Source organism: Callorhinus ursinus, unplaced genomic scaffold (genome assembly GCF_003265705.2).
Source record: "Callorhinus ursinus isolate GAN/ISIS: 27379988/994484 unplaced genomic scaffold, GSC_fseal_2.0 scaffold2, whole genome shotgun sequence".
In the NCBI taxonomy this organism is placed as follows: domain Eukaryota; kingdom Metazoa; phylum Chordata; class Mammalia; order Carnivora; family Otariidae; genus Callorhinus; species Callorhinus ursinus.
The window spans coordinates 21,781,917-21,794,569 of NW_027397064.1; the positions used below are offsets into that span (position 1 = coordinate 21,781,917).

At 38.2% G+C, this 12,653-nt stretch overlaps 1 protein-coding gene and 1 pseudogene across 5 annotated transcripts in view; both read right to left on the bottom strand.

Annotated features, from left to right (window-relative positions):
• SPAG16 (sperm associated antigen 16) overlaps window positions 1-12,653 on the bottom strand; it is a 952,656-nt gene that overhangs the window by 620,236 nt on the left and 319,767 nt on the right. The window lies entirely within an intron of this gene.
• LOC112807570 (formin-1 pseudogene) lies at window positions 6,596-7,910 on the bottom strand (annotated as a pseudogene).

Genomic DNA, 12,653 nt, shown 5'->3' on the forward strand with positions numbered 1-12,653 from the left:
GAGTAGAACTATGTGGTTAAGTGATGGGCTATGATGTCACTGTTTAGGCTCCAGTCCCAGCTCAAACTATTACTAGCTGTGTGTTACTAATCCTCTTTGCCCTGCTTCCCCAACTGAGGGAGTGAAACAAATTAGCACATGTAAAACCTGACAAAAAGTGAGCACTTAAGGAACAGTGGCTATTAATTCTTCCTGAAACTCTATGGGGAAGTTACTTTTATTATCTTCACTTTACACTTGAGAAAATTATCAAGGAGAATATTTCATTTCAAAATCTTGACAGAACCAAGCATATACACTTTGATATATTGTTGTATGACTTATATAAGTTACTGTTTTGTGTTAAGCCATGATTATCCTGCTGATGGTAAAACTGCCCAGTGAATAAACACAGACAGGAGACAGGCACTGAGAAGAATAGCCATAGAAGAAGAGAATGGGGCGGGCATTCTTTTTGTTTTGTTGTTGCTGTTGTTTATTTGTTCAGTCCTGACTTTATATCTAGGAAGGCACTCTCATAAAGCAGGTAAATATTGCACAAGTTTGTTCCCCCGAGAAGCAGATGCCAAGCCAAAGTGAGGAGTACAAATTATCTTGGAAAGTAGTATCTGTGAAGAAACAGGAGAAAGCAGGATTGGGCAGGAAGAACTGCCAGACAGCAATGCAGATCTGACAGTCTCTGCCAGCCCAATTGGGAGCCTCAGAGCAGAGATCACCCATTAATGAAGTCCCCTGTTGAAAGGAAATGACGAGGCGCTTGCAGGACATTTTGGCTTAGTCACTTACTGAGGCTACTCTGAGGAGGAGATGGCCCCAGCTCAAACTGAGGTGGACCTGAAAATCTTAACAGATGGTTCTCACAGCTGGGCAATGAGTCCTTTCTTGAAGGGGGAGCTGATCTTTGCATGTCTGCAGTGTCTGCCACAGATGGTAAGAGCCACTCAATTGCTAGCCAAGAGTAGGAATGAAAGACTAGACTTGTATCAAAATGTTTTTATCCTGGGGCTCCATATGGAACTGGGAAATCAGTAAAACTATGAGGAATCACACTAGATTCTGGGTTTGTTTCACAGTGTTCTGACACCTAGTTTTAGTAAAGTCTTTTAAATGTTGGTTCTCTCAGCAATGGAAGATCAACAGGAGTGCCATTTGACCACATTAGGTCAGAATGTTACAAAGGAAATAAGTAGTATAGCACTAGAGAACAGGATAGTGCAGTCCCTAATAACCTGAACACACTTGTGTTGCAGCAAAGCCGGTTTAGGTTGTGCTTCAGTAACAAATGACTCCAACATATCAGTGACTTAGAACACAAAGGTTTATTTCTCACTCATCATACATGTCCACTGCTGGTTGGCTGCAGCTTTGTCACATCATCTTCTTTTAGGACACAATATGTCCCCTCATCATAGGAGAGGCGAAAAGAGAGAATGGCTAAGCATGTGCCAAATCTTAAAGAGTCTACCAGTAAGTAACATCTTTCACTTTTGTTCACATTTCATTGACCAAAACACAACATATGGGTATATATGAGTTCAATTTTATGGCCAGGTATAATCTTTCCACAGAGAAGGATAGAACATACAGGTGAACAATAACACAGTCCATGACAAAACGCAGGGAAGAGCCCACATCCGTGCATATGGGTGCCAGCATCTCTTATTGTCAGACTTCATCTCCCATGAGGGAATTATTTTATTTAGGGCCAATCTTAAATCCTCTTGACTTACATCAACTAAGGAAGTAGGTTTTTCCAAAGAAGAATCAAAAGAAAATCCACCTTGAAATTTTAGTTTTGTAAAATTGCTCTCCCTTATATTCAATAAATTGTAACATGTGGAGACCTCAGCTTCTGTGTGCTGTAGATTATGATACATGATGAAGTATCATGATATGATGAAAAATATTTTATTTTTATTTATTTATTTTTAAAGATTTTATTTATTTATTTATTCATGAAAGACAGAGAGAGAGAGAGGCAGAGAGAGAGGCAGAGGGAGAAACAGGCTCCCAAGGAGCAGGGAGCCCGATGCGGGACTCAATCCCAGGACCCTGGGATCATGACCTGAGCTGAAGGCAGACACTTAACCATCTGAGCCACCCAGGAGCCCAAAAATATTTTATTTTTAAATTTAATTTTATTTATTTATTTGACAGAGAGAGAACAAGCAGAGAGAACAGCAGAGGTAGAGGGAGAGGGAGAAGCAGACTCTCCGCTCAGCAGGGAGCCCGATATGGGACTCGATCCCAGGACCCAGGGATCATGACCTGAGCTGAAGGCAGATGCTTAACAGACTGAGCCACCCAGGTGCCCTGATGAAAAATATTTTAAAATTTAAAAGGACTATACAAAGGTGGACTATTATTGTTACTACATTGTAATTGGTATTGATTCCACTTTCTTTTGAACCCAGATAGTTTCTTAGATTCCCATGTCCCTACAGATGTAATCCTCTCTACATATAGATCATCTTGAAAAAGATGCAGAAAGAAAAGCAATTTTAAAGAAATATCTAAGAAATCCTCAATAAAAGGAAATGGAGAATTTAAATAATCTGTAAAAAGAGGAGAGAAAAGGGGCTTCATGCAGATATTGGAATTGTTATCAACAGACAACATTCAGTTTCATTTAAGACACTTTTTTTTTCATATGGTACATGATGCATTAAAAATGAAAAAGAATTAAAATTGTTTCCACAAAGTGAAAGAACAGAGAAATAAATGTAATGTCTAAAATATAAAGCTCATAGCATGATTATCCTTTCATTAAGATGTAAGCAACGTTCTAGGAAATGTTGTGGTCCTAATTACAATATGATGGAATACATATTTGTCTCGAAAATAACACACTTGAGAAATATGTAATATTCATTGTAACAGCCAAAACTTTAGAAAAAGACACAAATATATTGTGTTATATTTCGACATCTCATAAATAGTACCTAAAGAGTTCAGGTTAGATATTTCAAAAGAAGATGGGATGCTTTGAAAATGAGCTAACCTTATTTTAAAATTTCATTCATATGTATTTTAGTGAAGAAATACATATATTTCTATAGAAATAATTTCTCTAATAGTTAGAGACTAGGGGGCACCTGGGTGGCTCAGTCAGTTAAGCATCTGACTCTTGGTTTCAGCTCAGGTCATGATCTCGCGGTAGTGGGATCGAGCCCTGTGTTGGGCTCCATGCTCATTGTGGAGTCTGCTTCAGATTCTTTCTCCCTCTCCCTCCCCTTCTACCCCTCCCTGCTCTTTCTTTCTCTCTCAAATAAATAAATAAAATCTTCAAAAAATAGACTAAATGGGTTAATTATTTCTAATTTTTAATAGTCAAAAACTCTACAAGTTTTATAATAGCAGATCATTGGATAAATTGGTATTTGCTCTCTTACGGCATTATGCAGACCCAGAGATATATTGATTATATATTGCATTATACACATGTCTACACATTCCTTTGCTGAATTACATGTGATAATGTATTGCCTGAAAGGGAACTGTAACTATTATAGATAGTTATGTTGGAATCATAGCCTAGTATTGACTCAGATATCTAGAGAGAAGCTTTCTAGCAACTTCAATCACCTCAAAACCCACCATATATATTGAGAAAACACAAAGGTTTGAGTTGTCAAATCAGATTCACACAAATCATAAATTTACCCAGTAACAAGCTTTACTAATGATTTCAAGGGTACATGTAATCAAACAGCACAGGCAAAGCAGGGAAATATCTAGAATGACTAATACAACTTCCCAGGCCTTTCTTATCACTCAGGACACACTAGCCCATATTATCAAATGAAGTTTCTAAGAGATATGTACAATCATGTGGCTTACCCAAAAAGGAGCTATTTTAGCATGGACCATATCCATTTTAAATAAGGAGTGTGACATAGTATACATGACATTTCTGGTTGCCGGGGACATGCCACATAAATTCATAGATTTTAGGTTTGTTTTCCATAAGCACCCAAGTCATTTTGCTATGGCAGTCCATAGATAATGACTCTCCCACGGGCACATACCATTAATGTTTGCTGTTCGTCTGTCACTAACATGTTTTAAAGAAATTTCATTTCCAGGCTGTCCTCAGTAAAGGAAGGCCTGCAGGCCTATACTGATTATTCCCCTCCCATTTTTACTATAAATAATAATGATAAATATCATTTATCAGAATAATTAGAGTGTGGTAGAGACAAGGAAAGTGAAAGAAAACAGAAAAGAGAATGCAGGAGTGACAAGAAAAGTGATCAAGAGGCAGGAGGAGTGAGGGTGGCAATGGCAGGCCATGAACATCCAAAGTGGAAGAGATGAGAACTACCACAGCAACTGCAATACACAGCAGAAGTGCCATGGTGGTGGTTACCAGCAGCGGCATTACCTAGAGAGGAAAAGAGAAAGCTAGCAGTCATAATAACTGCTAACATTTATTAATCCCCTACTGTGTGCCAGGTATTCTCCCTTGTATTTGATGTGCCTTATTTCATTTAATCATCACAGTTTAGAGGAGTTCTATTTTATAGACTGAGATGGCAAATCATTTGCCCAAGCAATTGCAGGTAAGAAAGGAGCAAAGTCAGACTCAAATTCAGTTCAGTGACACATTATCCAATATACTGAATTGCCGCAGTCTAGTACGGATGTGCTGTGTAGCAGGACAACCCAGGCTGTCACTCCACTCAGGGCACCACAGTGTGACAGCAAGGAAAAGAGGGACAGAGTATATTTGACCAGGTGAGTATTCTGTCAGATAGAAAATCTGTAGTGATCAGTATACAGGTGGTAATGAAAGTTTTGGAAAAAGGCAAGATTACTCAAAGACAGTGTGTAGAATGAGAAGAAAACAAAGCTGTGTTAAGAACACTAGGGAAATAATTTTAAAAGGGTAGCCCATGAAAAAAGACTAAAGAATGGACAAAGAAGGGAAAATAGTAACTAGGAAAAAAGTGGTATCGTTGAACCCAAGAGGAGAGAATATCACCAGAATTGGGAAGTCAACTGATGAACCAAAAGGTAAGAAAAATCGAAGTGAACAGAGTACACTGGAATTAGGAATAAAAGCATGGTGCTGAATACTGAGAGTAGTTTATTAGAGTAAAATGTTGAAGACAGTGGGCAGAAGATTAAGGAATGGATGAGAGGTGAGGAAGAGAAGGTAAAAATAAAAGCCTTTAGTTGTAAAAAGTACTCTATCAAATAGGTTGGTAGCTAAAGCTGAGCGTGTGGAGATAAACATTTTTGTTTGTTCTTGTTTATTAATATCGTTGCTTTCTAAAGGAGACTTTTAAATATGTTTTTACATGCTAATAGGAAATAGCCTGAAATAAGGAGATGCTAAAGATACACAGGAAGACAAATTATTTAATTAATGGAATATGTTAGTTTCTTTTTTTTAGTGGGAATTAATTATATTATATTACATTATACCCCATTTGCATTGATTCACAATATTCCCAGGCTTCATAAACTCACTTAGAGCTGGTGGGGGAGGGGGCAGTGGGGGGGGGCAGGTAGAGAGTTGTTCCTGGCCTATGCTCCACGTGAGAATAATTCATCTAAGGTTCCTAAAATTATCATGAAAGCTTGTCAATAACTAAGTAAACCTAGAAATCCCCAACCCAGTCATTTAGCAATATTTTTCTGGACCTGAATGCCCAGATATCCAAGGGGAGGGGGACATTCTAGTGGACCCAAGGGCAAGGCATGAAAATTTCAATACAAGCCATAGCAACTTGGATGTCTCTACGGTTCACATGCTACCCTAAGCCTGACTGCTTAGTTTCTTCTTTGTTTCTATCCCTTGCCTCATCTCCACACTGAGAAGAGTGGCCTGAATTGGACATGAAACACTCAAGGTGACAACAGGCAAAGAATCTTTCTGTCCATTCTGGACCCATTCCACATTCTTAGTCCTGGGACATGAAAGGTTGTATGGGGCCCAGGGGCTGCAGTGCCCCATATGCTTATCTGTGGTTTGCAGACCCCAAGAGTCCAGTCAAGGCAAGAGTCATTCAGTTCCTCATTAGAGTTCTAGGTTTTCAAAGGCTGTGGCACGACAGACTGAACCAGAGAACAAACAACCCTAGACAGTGAATGGAGAGAGAAATAAGCACATGCAAAGAGGATGAAAAGGTCACATATCAATTGGACAGAGCAGGTGTAGGGATTTGTGGGAAAGCAGGCACATTCAGGCTACATTTACTGGATACAATATTTAGAAAAATCAGTTTGAATTCTGACATCTTTTTAACTGCATCGGCAGAACCTTAAACAGAGCATGACTTCCTTCCTCGGTTACCCTTTTGGCCAGAGTGTTTAGTCTAGGAGGAATTAACAAGCCGCTAAAAAGAGAAACGGGAATCATGACAGGTGGGGGGGGGAAGGGGTTGAGAGGTATCGTATCCAGCAACACAAGTCTCCTGACTGCTTTTCCCAGCAGTCAGTTCATTCTGCTGTATACAATAGGTCACAGGAATGATGGTGCTATGACTTAGCTCCCTAACAATTCTGGTGCAATTATTTGGAGCTGGGAAGCAAGAAGGCAGAGATTGCATTTCTCCTTTTGGCCTAACAGGAAAGTGTTCAAGTGTCTTTACTGCTCAGGTTTATCCAGCAAATTCAATTCTTCTTCTCTGGACATCTTCTAACACTTTCTTATTTTAACCAATTCATCCTCTTGGGCTCTATTTTCATATAAGGCAGCCATGGTCTCCAGATCAACCACAGAGTCATCCACATTGGAAATGGCCTGCTGGATAGCCTTCATTTCTAAAGGCAAATTAGATATCAAGAGTCCCACAGTTTGAGATTGTTTTCCATCCAATAACTTGATGATCTTTTCAACCTTGTTCTTTTTCTCATAGATCTCTGACAGAGGTTTTTTTTCTTCTGCTGAGTTGTGTCTTTGGAAAATAAATACTCAAATTCACTAGTACCCTGAATAGCAGGTTCTTCTAAGGAATCCCAAAAGGTTGGTGTAGCATTTTGGCTTTTTTTTTAATCATTTATTTGTATTCTAGTCCAGTCAAAAGGCTTCATGGGACAACTTGGCTCAATGGCTGGCCTCCAAGGACATTGGCTAGAAGAAGGGCCAATTCTGAAAGAGAGTCCAGGAGGAGGTGGGGGTGCAAGTCCTGGGGGCGTTGGAGCAGGAGGAGGCCTCCCCCTGTTGGGCACAGCAGCGGAGTTGGGACGTGGTGGTGGAGGAGGTGGAGGAAGCCCAGCACTTGGCAGCAGAGGAGGTGGTGGAGGTGGTGGCAGTCTAGCACTTACAGGTGGTGGTGGAGGTACTGGTAGCAAAGGTCCAAGTCCCAGTAGGAGAGAAGGAGGGGGAGGGGAGGGCTGGCTGCTGGTAGGGGTGGTGCAGGAAGGGGAGGTGATGACTTTTGTTGACTTAGTGAGATGCCTTCCACAGACTGAACTGGTGATATCTGGCGGCTCTGTTGTCATTTGGGGGACAGAGTTAGCTTAAAGAGGAGATATTCAGCTTTTGGGGTATTATCTGGTTACTTCTAGTTATCTTGCCCTCACCTTCATAGGTTTTGAGGAAAGTCTCTCTGTCTGGATGAACACATTTCCGTAGGTCTCTAGAGAACTGTTATTTTCAGTGGAGATACACGCATCTCTCATCTTTTCACATCCTCCTCGCCATCAGTGGTCTATCTTCTGTTTGAGGTTTCCATGAGTAACAACTGCAGGCTCACCCTGGGTATGAAATGCCTAAAGTTCAACTTTGTGCTCCTTCTTCAAGTGTAAAATTGCAGTTTGGTATTCTGCTTCGGTGTACTTCAATCCCACTTTTCCTTCTGTGTCTTTTGTCTTTGGGGGTGGTCAGACAGCTTGGAGTCTGCCTGGAGTCCTCCATCCTCTTCAGTAGGGCTGTGGTCAGGCTTCTTCCTGAATAGCATCCTCCTTATGCTCATTTTCCACATCTTCAAAATGGAGTCATGAGGCCAAATAAAAGACAAAGCCAGAGACCTCCTTAGGCTTTTCTTTCCATTTAAGTTTTGTATCATCTTCCCTGCCTTCATGGCATAGCAGTATATTCATTTATCATTGCTTCTATAACAAAGGACCACAAACCTTGTGGCATAAAATAAATTTATTGTCATCATATCACCTTCTCTTCTCTGACAAAGTCTCCTTCTGCCTTCCTCTGTAAGATTACATTGTAATCTTTATGTGATTACATTTAGGACAGACTCAGAAAATCCAAAATAATCTCTCTCAGGATCCTTAATTTAATCATATTTACAAAGTCCCTCTTGTCATATAAGGTAATATTCACAGGTTTCAGGGATTAGAACCTAGATATCTGGGAGGACCCACCCATTCTATTATTCTGCCTACCACATGGTACAAATCTTATAATGTACAATAATGTCCTCTTGTCTCACTCTAAATATATGACCATGAGTGACAAATGGCATTCTTTAATACTCCACAATTCCACTATACTGTATACTTACTCTGACACTATCCAAAATGAGTATTTCAAATCTTCTTTGTCCAGTGATGCCCTTATCTCCAGCCTCACCTCCTTTCCACTTATTCTCTCCTCTCAAATGATGACCCTGATAAAATAGATTCCATGTAAAGCTTTCCCACTTTCATTACAAAATGTACCTGTCTACCTGCAACTAGACTTCTATCCATCCCCTATTTTTTCTTGCAATAAATGAAATGTCCCTGTTCATATCAAACCTCTCTATTTGTACACTAGCTCCCACTGCTGCTCACTTCTCATGACCTTGGCTCCTGCAATTGTCTGCTCTTTTGCATCATCTTCAATGAATCAAATCCTAGCAGCATACATATTCTAAAATCTTACTTTAGAAAACCAGCTTTTCTAAGCACACTTCCCTGCAGCTATTATTCCTCTTCTTGGTCCACTTATTGGGAGACATTGTCTATTGTCTGTCTTTTCTCCTTCACAGAGAAAGAGAAAAATAATGATTGACAGATTAAGAATAACTTTGGAAGATAGAACCAAAAACACTTGATCTATTTGATGCAGGAGGTAAGTAAAAGAAAGGAACAAGAGTAACTCCTAGGTTTTTTTTTTTTCCCACTTGAATAATTTTGTGGTAGCATTCACTGAATTGAGGAGAATAAAAGAGTAATTTTAAGATAAAGTTGCAATCAGAGTCACTCTCTCCCCATATGACTCCATCATTCAACTGAAATAGCTCTTGGAACAAATGACGCCCATGCTCAAATGCTAATTTCAACCGCTATTTACTGTTTTAATTTTACTTGATCTCCAGTTAACAGTTGACCATTTGTTTCTTCTTGAACTATTTTTTCTTGGCTTCTGTGGCATCACTCTTCCTTGGCTTTTCCCCTGTCTCACTAGGTATTTCTCAGTTCCTTTCATTGATTTTTCTATTATCTAAAATCCTCTTTCATCTAAGTATTGGAGTGTCCCAGAGCTATGCCCTGGATGTTTTTTTTTTTTTCCCTTTTTTTCTTAATGTCTCCCTAAATCATTTCAGCTGGTCCCATGGCTTACCAACCCATATGCAACTGGGTCTCAAATATTAATGGCCAGTGCTGACCTCTCTTCTGAACTCTAAACTCATATTTTCTACTGCCAGTTAGACAACCCCCCCTTGCATGTCTAATAAGCATCTCAGATTTAACATGCCCAAAACTTAACTCTGATTGCATCTTAAAAAAAGAAAGAAATCTTGCCATTTGCAATGATATGGATGGAGCTAGAGAGTATTATGCTAAGCAAAATAAGTCAGTCAGAGAAAGACAAATACCATATGGTTTCACTCATATGTGGAATTTAAGAAACAGAACAAATGAGCAAAGGGGAAAAAAGCAAGAGAGAAGCAAACCAAGAAGGGACTCTTGACTGTAGAGAACAAACTGATGATTGCCAGAAGGGAGGTGGGTGAGGGGGGCGTTAAGTGGGTGATGGGAAATAAGGAGTGCACTTGTGATGAGCACTGGGTGTTGTGTGGAAGTGTTCAATCACTGTGTTGTACACCTGAAACTAATATTACACTATATGTTAACTAACTGGAATTTAAATAAAAATTAAAAAAAATAAAAGGACCCACCCAGGTACCCATTATTTAATAGATGACCAATCTATCTAATAGATTGTCTTAATATCTTAGTATTTTTCAAAGCATTTATTACTAAATGAAACTAATCACATTTCTCTATCAACTCTCCTCCTCCAACAGAATATAAGCTTTCTGAAAATAGGGTACTAAGATACGTGTTATTCATTCCTGTGAGCCAAGAAGCTAAACCAGTACCAGATACAAAATAGACAATAAATAGGTATAAAATAAAAGAATGAAAAATGGAGGCTTTGGCAGCTGGTACACTGAGCATGGTTGAAGGAATTAGCCTTAAGGTAGAAATACAGCATTTTTTTCTTTGCTACGTTATTAGTGTAGATAATTTGGTAGATGAGGAAAGTAAAGAAATTTTAGAGAGTTTCTCCTGATGGTCATTGTTTGGAAAAAATTAGAGTAGGACCATGACTTCCAACTAGTAAACTGGACCAAATTTAATCTACAGATGTGTGTGTGTGTGTGTGTGTGTGTGTGTGTGTGTGTGTGTGTGTTGGGTTTTTTGTTGTTTGTTTGTTTTGCCTTACATAGAGCACAAAAGAATGAAGTAAATTTCAATATTTATTAGTTAAGAGATTTGACATGATAAATACATATTTCCAGGTTTTCTTTCATGAATAAAATACCTGGCATCCCTCAACCCACATTCTAGCATGGCAACTATCTAGTAGAGGTGAGTGGTAGCTGCCCCATTTAGATAGGGCTTACAAGTGCCCACTATGTTCACTTCACTCATTTCACCCTGTCTCAGGCCCTGTGCATTTGGTTTCTCTGAATTAGAGCTGGAGAAGCAACTCTTTAGTATCACACTAAAGAAGTGTTCTACCACCAAATACTATATAATCTCAAGTCACTCTGTGTATAAAGCTTCATTTCCACAGGGGCAACTTGGCACTTTATTGACTTTACTTAATATGTAGTTGTCATGATACTCCATTCTATAAGGAAAAGAATATAGGATAAGGGTAATGTTAGATTAGAATCTGCTAGCAGCACTTTAAAATAACTAAATTATTTAGCAAAGGACATCATGTATTCTTGTTTAATGCCATTGTTTTGGGGTGTGTGTGTGTGTGTGTGTGTGTGTGTGTGTGTGTTTAACGTGCAGGTTGTACGGTGCAAAGGTAAATAAATGAGAAATAGTTCCTGTCTATAGAGCAAACATGTAAAATGTGAGTTTTAGTGTGCTGCAGTAAATTCTGGTCTTAACTTTGGTTTTGCTCCAAATATAAGGCTAGATTTTAGCCTGTGCCCTTTGCTCACGTTATGAATCTCAATCTGTATGCTGAGTCTGTGCTATCTCTCCAAACTGATGTTTCTACGTACCCCCAATAGTTATGCCTCATCGCTTTAAGTTGCATGTGCCCAATGACTAAATTCATTGAGCATGAGAATTGATAAATTGCCCAATCAGACTTGTAAGATGTTCAAGTTGAGAAGGAGTCAAAGAGGATTAATATAAAATTTACATACATCCCAAGCTTACAGAAGGATATTCGGCTTTTTTTTTTTTTGTTCTGGTTTGCTTAGGAATGCATGTTGACATGTGAAGTAGAAGTCAAATATTGATGATTCTTTTACAGTGCTATTAAAGAGTCTAACTATATATTCAAAAATAAATCTACCTAAATGTTTTTAAAATTCAGACCCTGTAGTTTTAAGGTTTTCAATGAACATTCTTAAAAAGTACTTTTTCCTTAAAAAATCAGCCATTCTTCCTATCACTTACTTAACTAAGAATTGAAATATAGTTTTTAAGATAAAATGTCTTTAAAGAAATAGTAAGACATCACTCTTTCACAAAAAGCAATTTGAGCTGTGTTTGGACACCAAACATAATAAATCAATGTCTATCCCCTTCTCTTTTTAAAAAAATATATATTTTATGTATTTTGAGCACAAATGCAGGTCAATCTCCAGCAGACATTCCATTAAATAATGCCAAACTGATGTTAATAAACATGTATAACTCAAATTATGTTAACTCTTTAATCACTCAAAAAAGGCTCTGCAACAAAGCCTTCTATTAAAAAATTATGGCTACATGCTTTTCATTTTAAATTTTGTTTTGAATTTTGTTTGAATACTTTTGAATAAAAAGATACATCTTTTGTTCATGATGACTCTATAAAATTTTGTATTAATATAAAATCACTACCAAGAGTCTTACAATGTTCTAATATTTGAAAATAATTTCAAGTAGTTTCTATTTTTCCTAACAATTACCTTCCAGGTTGCTATATGTAAGTCCCTAATTTAGAAGACACTCTGTGATGTTTGTTGATGTCTTATTTTAGCATTTGTTTTTCAGAATGTGCCACATTTAAGTTGAATTTGTGATTATCTCTAGAATGATTCTTGTTTAACTTTTTATGACAGAATACTGCCTTGTTCCTTCATGCTTTCTAAAAATATTTATCAAATCCCAACTGTGTACCAGGCATACTGTTCTAGATAATTGACATATATTATGGAAGAAAGCAGGTTGGCATCTTCTTAGAGTTTTAATCTGGTTGGGACAACCAGACAAAAATGAATATGAAACATAATAAATTG